The following is a 16,585-nucleotide window of genomic DNA, read 5'->3' on the forward strand; positions in this document are numbered from 1 at the left end:
ATGTGAATAAATACAAACTAGCCTACAGGTGTGGCTAAGAGACTAGAGGGAAGAGGACCTAGATGCCCTGGCTGACAGATAGCCAGCCAGCCAGCTGGACAGAGTGGAGGAATCCTAGATCATTCGGTCACCAGACACATACTAACTGACCACTAATACAAGACACAGCTCAGCACATCACCCACGCTGGGTCAGGTCAGAAGAAGCACTTAGCCAATCAACAATACTGAGCACTGATACATGATCTTTTAAACCATTCCGTTTGGGGTGGTTTGTTATGCAAATTGTAACTGTTACACAATGAATCATCTCTAGATCAAAAACAAAATACCTTGATGTATGAATTTTGTTCTGACAAAGAAACCTTTTAACATAATGTGTAACAGAATTTAAAAAATAATGTAATCACATTCCAGATGGAAAATAAATTCTCAAGCTTGATGTGTTTACTCATTCTTAACTGCTAGATCAAATGGAAGATCAAATACTACCATTAAGGGACTTCCCTGTTTCCTTTCTTGAAAGTAATTTACATCTATTTTGTTTCTCCATAGCTCTTTTACTGTATTTCTCTTAAAACATTTAATTCTCCACTTTCTTTATTATATTAATTTTATATGTGTGCATTCTTGTTTCTTCTACTTATTTTCAGCTAAATGAGGGTAATATCTCTTTGTTTCTTCCTCATTTTTCATTCTGAGTAACACAGTGCTTGTCACATAAAATTATTGAGCTTTCTTACACCAATGGAAATCTTATTATCATTCTTTATGTATGTTATTCTTTTGGTATCATGATTCACAATTCAAAGCTTATCCTTTGAAATAAATATATTTATATAGAATACCTCAAATGTAAGAAGCATTTCCTAGACTTTGCTTGAATAAATATTGAAATCTTAATACAAACTAAAAATAAACACTAGGGAGTATCTTGTGAAGACTTTATTTGTTTACCCAACTTTCATCGTAGGTGTGCTCATTGACTGGGATAGCGTTTCTTTCAGGCCCTCTCAGCTATCTGAGCAAGGAAATATGTGTGTATACTAACCTATGCATATGCACATACCTGTATGTTTAAACATCTAAATCTACCATCTGTATCTACATTAAATTAAACCTGAGTTCATACTGGTATCTCAGAGTTTAACCTCCTACCCCATGAATCATTCTAGACTCCTCCCTTCGCTTATCTGTATACTCCCAATCAAAAAGCAAAAAATCTGGCTTAAATTCCAGTACATAGTATATACTACAAATATAGCAGTATCATAATTGCTAACCCACATGCCCTGGGGATACTTGATCAACTAAAGTGCTTAAGTTCAGTTTCTTTTGCTTTTAACTTGCAGACTCAATTGATTTCTAAGATTACTGAGGTCAGAACCTTTTTCCCCAAGCATCTTCAGTGAGGTTGTTTCATACATTTGTAATACTGTTAAATTCTCTTGTCAAAGTCTATATCTTTACTGGGATTCTATGAACTCCTAAATTACTCTTAAATTTGCATACATAAGTTTTGCTCTTTGTGCTGTACATTTTTGTGTGTTTGACAAATGCATACTGTCACATTTCTACCATTATAATATTATAGAGAATAGTTTCACTCATCCCCAAATTCGTTGTTCTTCACCTATTCTTCTTTCCCACCATCCCCCAAAGCTTTGGCAATCATACAAATTTTTACTATCTGTGGGGTAAACGGCAATCTCTCACCTAGCCTTAGACTGTTTATATACCAATGGATGTTTCAGAGCCTTGAGTCAATCCAGGGCAAGGGGTGGAGAGAAAATGGCCATTCTCTCCTTCCCTCTGTTCCTGGTACCTAATTGGTCTGGTGGTAGTCCGTCACCATGACCCTGCCCACAGAGTTCCTCCCAGAAGGGGCAGGCAGGGAAGGAGAGCTTGCATGGCCAGAGGGAGCAGACTGAGCCTGGCTTGCCTAGTGAATTTGAGCAAGCTGTGAGCAATAAAAAGCAGTTTCTCCCAATGTGACCTTCCCTTTGCCTTACTTTGGTTTTAGCAGATTCATAGGAGATTCACCCTGGGCTGGGAATATCCTTCCCCCAGAGCGACACTATTTAAATAGTTTTGACTTCCAGAAAGTCATACTACTGCAATAATACATTATGCAGATTTTTTAGATGGGATTCTATTATACAGTATACACTTAAGATTTCCCCATGTATTTTATGCTTGATAGTCCTTTTATTTTTTTAATAGGCCAATTTTAGAGCAGTTTTAGGTTTACTGAAAAACTGAGCAAAAAAGTAGAGAGAATTCTCATATACCTCTTTGCACACATTAGTGTACTACATTTGCAACAATTGGTGATACATTTTAATTAACCAAAGTTCATAGTTTACATTAGGGTTCACTCTTTGTGCTGTACTGTAATGTGAGTTTGACAAATGCATAATGTCATGTACCCACTATTACAGTATCATACAGCACAGTTTCACTGGTCTAAAATCCCCTGTGCTTAACCTGTTCTTCCCACTCCTCCCCGTCTCACACTATGCTAAACCCTTGGCAACCACTGATCTTTTTGTTTTCCCTGTAGTCTTAGCTTTTACAGAATACTATATAGTTGTAATCATACAGAATATACCCTTTTCAAACCTCTTTCACCTCACAATATGCATTCAAGTTTCTTCCATGTATTTTCATGGCTGGACACCTCATTTCTTTTTGTCTCTGAGTATTAGTATGTTGTGTGGACATACAGTCTGTTTATTCACCTATTGAAGGGAAATTTACTTCCAATTATTGGCAATTATGAGAAAGCTTCTATAAATATTCATATGCAGGAATTATAGTGAATTTTCAACTCATTTGGGCAAATAACAGGGAGCACAATTACTAGATTATATAGTAATAAGATGATTTGTTTTGTAAAAAATGTCCAACTTCTCATCCTAAATGGCTCTTAATAGTGTCTTTTACAGAACAGGTTTTAATTTTATTAAGTTCAATGTATTAATCTTTTCTTTCATGTATTTTACTTTTGGTGTTGTGTGTAAAAATTCATTGTCAAATCCAAGGACATGAAGATTTTCCCTATGTTATCATGTAGAAATTTTGTAGCTTTGTATTTTATATTCATGTCAATGATCAATTTTGAGTTAATTTTTTGGGGGATGTAAGGTTTCTTTCTAGAGCTACATTTATTTTTATTTTTGGCATATGCATATCCAATTTTTACAGTACCATTTATTGAAAAGTCTATCCTTTATCTATTGAATTGCATTTACAACTTTGGTTGATTATATTTGTATGAGTCTATTTCAGGGTTCTCTATTCTGTTCTATTGATTGATGGTTCTATTTTTACCAATATATGTTGTCTTGATTAACTTAGCTTAGTAGTAAATCTTAAAGTCAAGTAACATAATTTCTCCAACTTAGTTTTACAATATCATGTTGGTTCTTCTAGGCCTTTTGACTTTTTATACACACTTTATTAACAGTTTTGTCAATATCCTAAAACCAGCTTACTGATATTTTGAGCTTGCCTGTATTGAATACAAAGGAAAATTTGAAAATAACTTTCATCATATCAATACTTAGTCTTCTAATCCATGAATATGGAATATATCTCATTTATTTAGGTATTCTTTGATTTTTTTCAGAGTTTTGTAGTTTTCTACAAATAAATCCTGGACATATATTGTTACATTTATACTGAAGTATTTAAATTTTTGGTGATAATATGAACAGTACTGTTTTTAATTTCAAATACCAATGTTTAATCACTAGTATATTGACAAAGCAATTGACTTTTTATGTTCTGTCATTTTGTTACATTTGCTTATTAATTTTAGGAGCTTTTTGTCTTTTTTGAGATTTCTTTGCATAGACAATCATATCATATGTGAATGACAGTTTTATCTCTCATTTCCAAATATGTAGTGCTTTCTCCTTCTTTTCTTAATGTGCAGGCTCAGATTTCCATTGTAATAGTGAACAGAAGGGGTGAGAGAGTTTACCCTTGTCATTTTGATTCCAGGCCTTGGTAGGAAAGCCTCCAGTTACTGATCTTTAAGGATGATGACTGCTCTCCATGTTTTATAGATGATTTTTATCAAGTTAAGGAATTTCCTTTCTATGTGTAGTCTGAACATTTTTTATCAGGTATGAGTATTAGATTTTTTTTTTTGAGAGGGCATCTCTCATATTTATTAATCATATGGTTGTTAACAACAATAAAATTCTGTATAGGGGACTCAATGCATAATCATTAATCAGCCCCAAGCCTAATTCTCAACAGTCTCCAATCTTCTGAAGCATAACGAACAAGTTTTTACATGGTGAACAAGTTCTTACACAGTGAATAAGTTCTTACATGGGAACACTGCAAGGGCAGTCATCACAGAAACTTACGGTTTTGATCCTGCATCATGAACTATAAACAATTAGGTCAATTACGATTATTTGTTTGATATTTATACTTGATTTATATGTGAATCCCACATTTCTCCATTATTATTAATATTATTATTATTATTATTATTATTATTTTTAATAAAATGCTGAAGTGGTAGGTAGATGCAAGATAAAGGTAGAAAACATAGTTTAGTGCTATAAGAGGGCAAATGTAGATGATCAGGTGTGTGCCTATAGACTAAGTATTAATCCAAGCTAGACAAGGGCAACAAAACATTCACAGATGGAGAAGATTTCTCTCAAAACAGGGGGGGTGAGGTTCTAAGCCTCACCTCTGTGGATCCCCAATTTCTCACCTGATGGCCCCCCTGTGATTGTGCCTGTCTTAGGTTGTTCCTCCCTTGAGGAATCTTACCCGTCTCTGGCTAACCAGTCATCTTCCAGGGCCATACAGGGAAATGTAAAGTTGGCAAGTGAGAGAGAAGCAATATTATTTGAAAAGGTTAGCTTTTTACTTTTTTGCAGATTGATGCCCTGTGGCTTCTATGCCCAGCATTTGTCTTGAGGTATTTTCACCACTTGGAAGAATTATGATACTTGGTAATTTCTATATGAGGCACAAATTCTACTTAGGGGTTGTAATTATAAAGGAAGAAGAGAATCTATAGAAGTAGTAGACAGAAGAAAACATGGGAACATTGATTATTTCTTTGACATACTTTCTCGTAGTGTAACATAAGCATGTATAGGTTTTAATTACTAATTAAATTTCATGCACACCTTAACATAATAGGAATACAGCTACATAACCAAAGCAGACCTACAATTACCAGCCCCATATCCAGTGAAACCAAGAAAACTAGTTAGGCACCCTAGGCATTTGTGAAAACTTATCAATGATATGATGGATATTGTCTAACTGAATTTGAATATTTTGAAAAAATCAGACAAATTAAAACAACACATTCCTGGGAACTATTCACATGCCATATGTTCTTTTGACAGTAGATAGTCTTTAGTTGCAAGATTTTGGAGGGCTGCAACTTGCACTTCTCCTAATTATTGGTTGAGTTCCGACAGTTTAGATCCAGTCAGATTTGTTGTTTTTCTGTATGCACAGGCTGGCTTAGATATCTCCATCTTCATTCCAATGTCAAGTCCAGGAACCAGTGGGATGAATGCAGCTACAACAGCAACAGCACCAGGATCTTTGTTGAAGTTTTTTGATGATCATCTTCTGGAATGACTCTTCCAGAGAATGTTGATGTTGGAAGTTCGTCTTCATATTGTATCTTTATTCATTCTCTGGGTAGCCAAATTAGGGTTTGATCCCCGTTAGTCCATTCTTGGGTTCTGTGATTCTGCTGATGTTTTGTTCCTTCAGTTTTTCCTTTGTTCTTATACTCCACAGATGAGTGAAATCATTTGGTACTTGTCTTTCTCTGCCTGGTTTATTTCACTGAGCATAATACCCTCTAGCTCCATCCATGTTGTTGCAAATGGTAGGATTTGTTTTCTTCTTATGGCTAAATAATATTCCATTGTGTATATGTACCACCTCTTCTTTATCCATTCATCTACTGATGGACACTTAGTTTGCTTCCAATTCTTGGCTATTGTAAATAGTGCTGTGATAAACATAGGGGTGCACCTGATCTTTTCAAACTGGAGTGCTGCATTCTTAGGGTAAATTCCTAGGAGTGGAATACCTGGGTCAAATGGTAAGTCTGTTTTGAGCATTTTGATGAACCTCCATACTGCTTTCCACAATGGTTGAACTAATTTACATTCCCACCAGTAGTGTAGGAGGGTTCCCCTTTCTCCACAGCCTCATCAACATTTGTTGTTGTTTGTCTTTTGGATGGCAGCCATCCTTACTGGTGTGAGGTGATACCTCATTGTAGTTTTAATTTGCGTTTCTCGATAAATAGTGATGTGGAGCATCTTTTCATGTGTCTGTTGGCTACTGTATTTCATTTTTGGAGAACTGTCTGTTCAGTTCCTCTGCCCATTTTTTAATTGGGTTATTTGTTTTTTGTTTGTTGAGGTGGGTGAGTTCTTTATATATTTTGGATGTCAAGCCTTTATCGGATCTGTCATTTACAAATATATTCTCCCATACTGTGGGGTACCTTTTGTTCTATTGATGGTGTCTTTTGCTGTACAGAAGCTTTTCAGCTTAATATAGTCCCACTTGTTCATTTTTGCTGTTGTTTTCCTTGCTCGGGGAGATATGTTCAAGAAGAGGTCACTCATGTTTATGTCTAAGAGGTTTTTGCCTATGTTTTTTTCCAAGAGTTTAATGGTTTCATGACTTACATTAAGGTATTTGATCCATTTCAAATTTACTTTTGTGTATGGGGTTAGACAGTGATCCAGTTTCATTGTCCTACATGTAGCTGTCCAGTTTTGCCAGCACCATCTGTTGAAGAGACTGTCATTTCATCATTGTATGTTCGTGGCTCCTTTATCAAATATTAATTGACCATATATGTTTGGGTTAATATCTGGAGTCCCTAATCTCTTCCACTGGTCTGTGGCTCTGTTCTTGTGCCAGTAACAAATTGTCTTGATTACTATGGCTTTGTAGTAGAGCTTGAAGGTGGGGAGTGAGATCCCCCCTACTTCATTCTTCTTTCTCAGGATTGCATTGGCTATTCGGGGTCTTTGGTGTTTCCATATGAATTTTTGAACTATTTGTTCCAGTTCGTTGAAGAATGTTGCTCGTAATTTGATAGGAATTGCATCAAATCTGTATATTGCTTTGGGCAGGATGGCCATTTTGATGATATTAATTCTTCCTAGACACGAGCATGGGATGAGTTTCCATTTATTAGTGTCCCCTTTAATTTCTCTTAAGAGTGACTTGTAGTTTACAGGGTATAGGTCTTTCACTTCTTTGGTTAGGTTTATTCCTAGGTATTTTATTACTTTTGATGCAATTGTGAATGGAGTTGTATTCCTGATTTCTCTTTCTATTGGTTCATTGTTAGTGTATAGGAAAGCCACAGATTTCTGTGTGTTAATTTTGTATCCTGCAACTTTGATGTATTCCCATTTCAGTTCTAGTAGATTTGGGGTGGAGTTTTTAGGTTTTTTATGTACAATATCATGTCATCTGCAAATAGTGACAGTTTAACTTCTTCTTTATCAATCTGGATTCCTTATATTTCTTTGTTTTGACTGATTGCCATGGCTAGGGCCTCCAGTACAATGTTAAATAACAGTGGGGATAGTGGGCATCCCTGTCTAGTTCCTGATCACAGAGGAAAATCTTTCCGCTTCTTGCAATTCAGTATAATGTAGGCTGTGGGTTTATCATATATGGCCTTTATTATTTTGAGCTACTTGCCCTCAATACCCATTTTGCTGAGAGTTTTTATCATGAATGGATGTTGAAATTTGTCAAGTGCTTTTTCAGCATCTATGGAGATGATCATGTGGTTTTTTTTTCTTTTTGTTGATGTGGTGGATGATGTTAATGGATTTTCAAATATTGTACCATCATTGCATCCCTGGGATGATTCCCACTTGATCATGGTGTATGATCCTTTTGAATTCTGTTTGGTAATATTTTATTGAGTATTTTTGCATCTACATTCATCAGGGATATTGGTCTGTAATTTTCTTTTTTGGTCGGGTGTTTGCCTGGTTTTGGTATTAGGGTGATGTTGGCTTCATAGAATGAGTTTGGGAGTATTTTCTCCTCTTCTGTTTTTTGGAAAACTTTGAGGAGAATTGGTATTATGTCTTCTCTGTGTGTCTGATAAAATTCCGAGGTAAAACCGTCCAACCCAGGGGTTTTGTTCTTGGGTAGTTTTTTGATTATCATTTCAATTTCTTTGCTCGTAATTGGTTTGTTTAACTTTTGTGTTTCTTCCTTTGTCAGTCTTGGAAGGTTGCATTTTTCTAGGAAGTTGTCCATTTCTTCTAGGTTTTCTAGCTTGTTGGCATATAGGTTTTCATAGTAGTCTTTAATAATTCTTTGTCTTTGTGTTTCTGTGGAGTCTGTCATTATTTTTCCATTCTCATTTCTGATTCTGTTGATTTGTGTTGATTCTCTTATTCTCTTAATAAGTTTGGCTAGAGGCTTATCTATTTGTTTATTTTCTCAAAGAACCAGCTTTTGGTTTCATTGATTTTTGCTATTGGTTTATTATTCTCAATTTTGTTTATTTCTTCTCTGATCTTTATTATGTCCTTCCCTCTGCTGACTTTAGGCCTCATTTGTTCTTCTTTTGACAGTTTTGATAATTGTGATGTTAGACTATTCATTTGGGATTATTCTTTCTTCTTCAAGTGTGCCTGGATCGCTATATACTTTCCTCTTAAGACTGCTTTCACTGCGTCCCACAGAAGTTGGGGCTTTGTGTTGTTGTTGTCATTTGTTTCCATATATTCCTTGATCTCTATTTTAATTTGTTCATTGATCCATTGATTATTTAGGAGCATGTTGTTAAGCCTCCATGTGTTTGTGAGCCTTTTTGTTTTCTTTGTTGAATTTATTTCTAGTTTTATACCTTTGTGGTCTGAAATGTTGGTTGGTAGTATTCCAATATTTTGGAATTTATTGAGGTTCTTTTTGTGAGCTAGTATGTGATCTATTCTGGAGAATCTCCATGTGCATTTGAGAAGAATGTATATCCTGTTGCTTTTGGATGTAGAGTTCTGTAGATGTCTATTAGGTCCATCTGTTCTAGTGTGTTGTTCAGTGCCTATGTGTCCTTACTTATTTTCTTCCCGGTGGATCTATCCTTTGGGATATCCTCCTAAACTGAATGCATTGCAGTCTATTTCCCCCTTTAGTTTTGTTAGTATTTGTTTCACATATGCTGGTGCTCCTGTGTTGGGTGCATATATATTTAGAATGGTTATATCCTCTTGTTGGACTGAGCCCTTTATCATTATGTAGTGTCCTTCTTTATCTGTTGTTACTTGCTTTGTTTTGAAGTCTATTTTGTCTGATATTAGTACTGCAACCCCTGCTTTCTTCTCTCTGTTGTTTGCCTGATATACGTTTTTCCATCCCTTGACTTTTAGTCTGTGCCTGTCTTTGGGTTTGAGGTGAGTTTCTTATAAGCAGCATATAGATGGGTCTTGCTTTTTTGTCCCTTCTATTACTCTGTGTCTTTTGATTGGTTCATTCAGTCCATTTACATTTAGGGTGACTATTGAAAGATATGTACTTATTGCCATTGCAGGCTTTAGATTCTTGGTTACCAAAGGTTCAAGGTTAGCTTCTTTAGTATATTTCTGCCTAACTTAGCTTGCTTATTGAGCTGTTATATACACTGGCGATTCTTTTCTTCTCTCCCTTCTTATACCTCCTCCTCCATTCTTGATATGTTGGTTGCTTTATTCTGTGCTCTTTCATGTTCCCTTTAACTGCTTTTAGTGGGTAGTTGATTTTATTTTTTTGCCTTTAGTTAGTATTTGGTTGGTCTGCTTTCTTTGCTGTGATTTTATTTTCTCTGGTGACGTCTGTTTAGTTTTAGGAGTGCTCCCTTCTGGAACAGTTCCTCTAAAATATCCTGTAGATGTGGTTTGTGGGAGGGAAATTCCCTCAACTTTTGCTTATCTGGAAGTTGTTTAATCCCTCTATCATATTTAAATGATAATCGTGCTGGATACAGTATCCTTGGTTCAAGGCCCTTCTGTTTCATTGCATTAAATATATCATGCCATTCTCTTCTGGCCTGTAAGGTTTCTGTCGAGAAGTCTGATGATAGCCTGATGGGTTTTCCTTTATAGGTGACCTTTTTCTCTATAGCTGCCTTTAAAACTCTTTCCTTGTCCTTGATCTTTGCCATTTTATTTATTAGGTGTCTTGGTGTTGTCATCCTTGGGTCTTTTCTGTTGGGAATTCTGTGTATTTCCGTGTTCTGTTCTATTTTTTCCTTCCCCAGTTTGGGGAAGTTTTCAGCAATTATTTCTTCAAAGACACTTTCTATCCCTTTTTCTCTCTTCTTCTTCTGGTACCCCTATAATACAGATATTGTTCCTTTTGGATTGGTCACACAGTTCTCTTAATATTGTTTCATTCCTGGAGATCCTTTTATCTCTCTCTATGTCAGCTTCTATGCGTTCCTGTTCTCTGGTTTCTATTCCATCAATGGTCTCTTGCATCTTATCCATTCTGCTTATAAATTCTTCCAAAGTTTGTTTCACTTCTGTAATCTCATTCCGGGCATCTGTGATCTCCCTCTGGACTTCATCCTTTTGCTCTTGTATATTTCTCTGCATCTCTGTCAGGATGTTTATGATTTTTATTTTAAATTCTTTTTCAGGAACACTGGTTAGGTCAGTCTCTGTCTCAGGTGTTGACTCTATGATCTTTGTCTGCCTGTAATTTTGCCTTTTCATGGTGATAGAGATAGTTTGCAGAGCTGGCACAAGTGACAGCTGGAAGAACTTTTCTTCTTGTTGCTTTGTGGTCTTCCTCTCCTCAGAGTACAGCGACCTCTAGTGGCTTGTGCTGGGCAGGTGCATCCAGACAGGGCTTCTGATTCCTGCCCAGCTGCTATGGAGCTTATCTCTGGTGTTGCTGTGGGCGTGGCTTGCCTCGGGCCACTGCTTCGATTTGGTGGATCCGTGTTGGAGGGTGAGCGGCCGGGAGGCTATTTATCTCCATGAGCGGCCTCCATGCTCCCTGTTTCCCAGGGGGTAGTGTCCAGAGATCCCCAGATTCCCTGCTACTAGACTAAGTGTCCTGGACACTTCTGTCCAGTTTTGTGGTCCCTGTCCCTTTAAGACTTCCAAAAAGCACTCACAAAAAAAAAAAAAAAGCCACTCGCTTCTCTTTGTCCTAGGGCGCTGGCCTCAGGCACCCGCTCACACGTCTTGCTGTCCTGTTTCCCTAGTTTCCAGCACCCCACGCAGGCACTGTTTCTGCCCTCTGGTCCAGATGGCTGGGGGTGGGTGTTCAGCAGTCCTGGGCTCCCTCTCCCTCCTGGCTCCAACTCCTCTCCTCCCGCAGGGAGCTGGGAGGAAGGGCACTCGTGTCCTGCTGGGCTGGGACTTGTATCTTACCCACTTCTCGAGGTGCTGCTTTCTTGCAGGTGTGGATGTGGTCTGGATGTTGTCCTGTGTCCTCTGGTCTTTATTCAAGGAAGAGTTGTCTTCGTTATATTTTCATAAATACATGTGGTTTTGGGAGGAGATTTCAGTTTCTCTACTCACACTGCCATCTTAGATCCACCCCTCTGAGTATTGGATTTTGTGGAAAAACTCTTTGGCTTCAATTGCTATGATCTCTTTTTTCTTTTTAGCCTGATGATGCTGAGAATTATATTAGTTAATTTTCAAATGATGAACTAGCTTTGTATACCTTGAATAAATCTCACCTGATTCAAGTACTATACTTGCTGGTTTAGATTTGCTAACATTTTGTTGAGAAATTTTGCATCTAAGTTTTTTGATAAATCTTCTGTAGTTTTCTTTCTTATAATGTCTTTATTTCACTTGGATTTTAGGATTTTTCTGACCTAATAGAAAAAGTTGGAAAGTGTTTCTCTGCTTTTGTTATCTGGATGAAATTGTAGAGAATTGGTATCATATATTTTTTTGCATATATGATAAAATTTGCCAGAAAAACCATCTGTACCTGGTGCTTTTTATTTTGGGAGTTATTAATTATTGATGCTGTTACTTTAATTGATACAGACCTATGCAGATTATATATCTTATTTTTTTTTGTCTATTTCTGTCTATCAGGGAATTGGTGCATTTCTTCTAAGTTTTCTAATTTGTGGTCAGAGAGTTTTCAAAATTTTGCTTTATTATACTTTTAATATCAGAGGACTAAGTGGTGATGATTCCTCTTTCATTTACATGACTTGCATCTTTTCTTTTTCATGGTAAGCCTGGTTAGATTATTATAAATCTTATCAGTCTTTACAAAGAGCTGACTTTTTGTTTCATTGATTTTCTCTATTTATCTCCTGGTTTTCAAGTTCATTCATTTCTGGACTAATTGCTATTATTCTTTTTCCTTCTGCTTGCTTTAGGTTTAAATGTTTCTTTTTATATAGTCTCCTAAAGTATAAGCTCAAGTTCTTTATTTTAGATCTTTCTTCTTTTCTTAAATGCATTCAGCGCTACAACTTTCCCCATAAGCACTACTTTTGTTGCCCACAAAATTTTGACAACTTGTATTTCACTTTCATTTAACACAATGAATTTTTAACTCTTCTTGAAGCTTCTTCTTAGCCCCATATTTTATTTAGCAGTGTGTGCAGTAGGTGTCAGATTGAAATCAGCTCCTTTTTCATTGCATTTGTTCTGTGAATTGACTTACATTGGAAAATTAAAATAAAAAGTGTGACTATCTGAATGGTTTGAACAGGTTTCCATTTAAGAGAGATAGTTTTGGTTTGTTTTATTTGGGGGAAAGTTATAAAAATGAATAGTTCACTGTCTGAGCATCTATCTTTATCCTCGACACCTTTGGAAGTAGGCACTTGCAAACATCCTGCTGCGTGTGCTCTGGGAGTTTCGTTGTAAAGAGAGAATTTGCATTGCTTCAAATGAGATTTGTTGAAGACAACTAGGAAACATTTGACATATAGAATGTGCAAGGTGATGATCTTGACTCTCCTTCTCTAGAAACATTTCCCCACACTGTCCTCGAAGAAACTGCCGGTGCTGCGCTATCATCAAACATAAAATGAAAGGTGTTCACCTTTACGAAACCACTTCCCAGCACCGATTCCACTTCTGCTGCAGCAGGTCCATCATCATCTTCTGATGTTCTTCCCCCCCATTGTTAGCAGCCACACAAGCAGCGCTCAAGTTGCTGTGCAACGTCCTTGCCACCACTCATGTTCTCGGAATCTCTATCTGATTGGCAGAGTACAGGTCATGTATTCACCTTTCATTTATTAGGGAATCTGAAAATTCAAATTCTGATTTCTATTTATGAGACAGGATTCAGAAATTTCCCTTTTTCTGCAAAGATTATACAAGAGGGGTTCACAAATATAGCAAATATCAACTGTAGCAGCTATCTACTCCTTAAGCACTCACTTCTTGTGAGTTCCCATTCTAGTTTTTGAGTCACCTTTATTTATTTTTTCTTTTCTTTTATTTCTAGGGCACCTCCTACCACAAACCTGCATTGTTGGCTATCGTCATGACCCCTTGCTTCAAGATTTAGTTTACTGCACATTTGTGGGTAGTTTGTCTCCTTTCCTGTTCTCCTAAGTAGACTCAATGCATGACCCCAGGACAAGCAAACAGCTATGAATAAGTGTGATGGGGGATTTTACTCACTGGGATTTTAGACTCTAATTATGACTGATTTTGAAAATTACTGCACCTTTGAAAAGGATTCTTTCTTAAGCTTCGGGACAGAATTTATGGGGTGGAGAAGCAAAGGCATCATTAAAGACATTGCTAGAGTTGGTGTCCACTGCTGCCTGCAGTGGACCTGGCATACCTGTTGTTAAAAGAGGTGCTCAGGCAGCAGAGGAAACAGCAACAGAGACAGCAGTAAGCAGGGAAGCTCCAGCTGCCAAGAGCCTATGATTAACTGGGCTCCTACAGCATGATTCTTTAACCAAGGATTGTTGAAAAATGCACATGCCAGGCCCCACTCCATCCAAAGTACCGGTTGGGTAGGTCTGAGTCAGTGCTTAGGAATCTATAATTTATAAACAAACAAATGAATATTCATGTGATTCTGAAGCATGCTCTTGCTCTGAAAACGCTGCTCTAATGGAAGAATGTTTTTGTGGAGCTAAGATTATGTGTGCTGATATCATAAAACAATAATCAGAAGAATTAGAGTTCTACTTCATCAATATTCAGGTAGTCAAAATACTGAACATAAAAATATCTGGACTCTTTACCACAATGGACAGAGTGCAATAATTTAAAAAATATTTTGAGTTATATAATTTTGCTATACATCTGTGTTTCTTGAGTTAAATTTTATTGGTGAATAATATTTCTTTCTGAGGTAGCTAATTAGCTGAAGGATAAAACTTAGATTGGAATAGAATCTTTGAGCTATCTTTTCAGACGTCTTGATTTATTGTATGTTTTATTTACCCATATGAGATATATGCTTTCTGTTATTTTGAACACAATTCTACAAAGTACAACATGGGAATGGGTCCATGCATGTGCAATTTCTAATAGAACACAATATTTCATATTTCATCATTTCTGTCTTTAGTTATCTCCTTTGAGGTTTTAAACCCTAAAGTCTAAATTAAACAATAACTAGACACATACCATTTCTCAGATTTCCCTTTAACAGCTCTTTTGGAAGTTTAAAGATAATCAGAACATTTTATTTCTACAGGTATACCTCCGTTCATTCAGATGTTAGTAATTTTAAGCTCAAATTTCCTGAACAAATAGATAAGATATCTTTATACAATGAAAAACAGTAGGATTTTGAAACATGAACAACAAAGATTACAGAAGGCACAGATCTTAACCTCTATGAATTGAGGGCAGAATTAAGTTGATTAATTATCTGGGTTTGATTTAGGGTGCTCTGTATTTCTTTTGACCCATTTTGTTCAGTGCCTTCTGGATGAAGCTGCAGAGTTTTTAATCTCACATATTCTATCACAGTCTCCATTAGAGATGCAATCACTCAGCTGTCAAATCTGTTTTGAAAAGGATTCTGGAGAGAGAATACAGCGATTTATTCTTTTCTTTTCTGAAATGATCTTTTCTGAAAATCACACTTCAAGCATACACAAGGGAGAGTGTAATACAATCTCTGACAGCATTAGTTTGCTAACTTTATCCAATAAAGAGATTCTTCTTAGAAAGTTTTACCGTATTACCTTATTTTGTGGTGGTATTGCCCTCTTTGAAAAAAATATCACCTGATCAGAGAAATACAAAGAAAATAATGTCTTTGAAGGGTAAACACATATCCTAGTGGTTTCAGGGCAGCATGAGCAATGCTGCAGGCATCTGATGCTGGCCTGTTTTCAGTCTACTATCATGCACTATACACAAGTGCATACATTTCACTGAAGTGCTTGATAATCAACCCAATCAGAAAAAGAATGTTCACTTGTTGCTAAGATTGAATGGCATAGATTTTCATCCAACTTTATGATCGAATTATCAGACATTTTAAATTAACAATGCCATGGAGTGCAGTGAGAAGACACCAATACCCTGAAAACAAGGAAATTCTAAGTTGTGATTTGCGCAGACAATAAATTCAATCTAAGAAACATTGACAATGTTGCAGTGGTGCTTTTTAAATCATTTGGAAGCAGTCTCATGGTTTGAAAGATAGCTAATATTTTAAGATACTGAATCTTTGGTTCTAAAAGCCTACTACTCACCTATGGTTAAAGAAGAGGTCATTTATCCAAATAGTCCAAGACAGATGAACACACAGCATAGATGAGATACACAGCAATTTGCTATTCATATATACTCACAGGATAGGAGACTGAATGCCATGTGGAGCTGAGTGAAGAAACAGAGGCTGCGGGAGGCAGGCTTTGTAGTAACCAAAAGGTGAGGTGACCCTTGGTTACCACAGGTTTGTTTGAATAATTCTCAGGCCTGGCAGGGAAATTATGCTTGCTGTTCAAGGATAGGCAGAGTGCTTGTGTGCCTGTTCACCTGGATAAGACAGGGTGTTTGGCTGAGAGATCTTATCCAAGGAGGAAGAATGGGGAGAGGAACCGGCAGTTTGGCCATTGGAAGCCCCCAAGACTTTCACAGATACCAAGGCAGCACTTAAATTGAATCTCAATTTCAAATCTTAAAATGATTATGTAGTAGTCTATATTATTCCCTTCTCATTTTAATAACTGTATTCCTGGTGAATACTACCTGTAAATTAATTAACCCATTTGGGAATTTTACTTTTTAAAATCTGTGCTTGTCTGGTTTATTCATCATGGAAACTTCACTTATTTCTGAATTATAATGTAGTTTTATTTGATACTTATGTGAAATTTCCATTGTAAAAAGTTGATATTTATATAAAAGATGTATTTTACTATATCCATACAGCAGATCTGTGAATTTTCTACTAAATAGACAAATAAAGAGAAATGACAAGTTTAGATTTTAGAAGTTCAAAGTCTCACACACAACTCCACTAAGAAGGTGGTCTGAGGTACAATTAGACAATAGCTACACTTTTTCCTCCTTCTTTCTAGTAGAACAATGCTGAACACTGTTGCTCTGCCTTTCAAAAACATGACGCTGGTT

The sequence above is a fragment of the Manis javanica genome, chromosome 14 (assembly GCF_040802235.1).
Source record: "Manis javanica isolate MJ-LG chromosome 14, MJ_LKY, whole genome shotgun sequence".
Taxonomy (NCBI): Eukaryota; Metazoa; Chordata; class Mammalia; order Pholidota; family Manidae; genus Manis; species Manis javanica.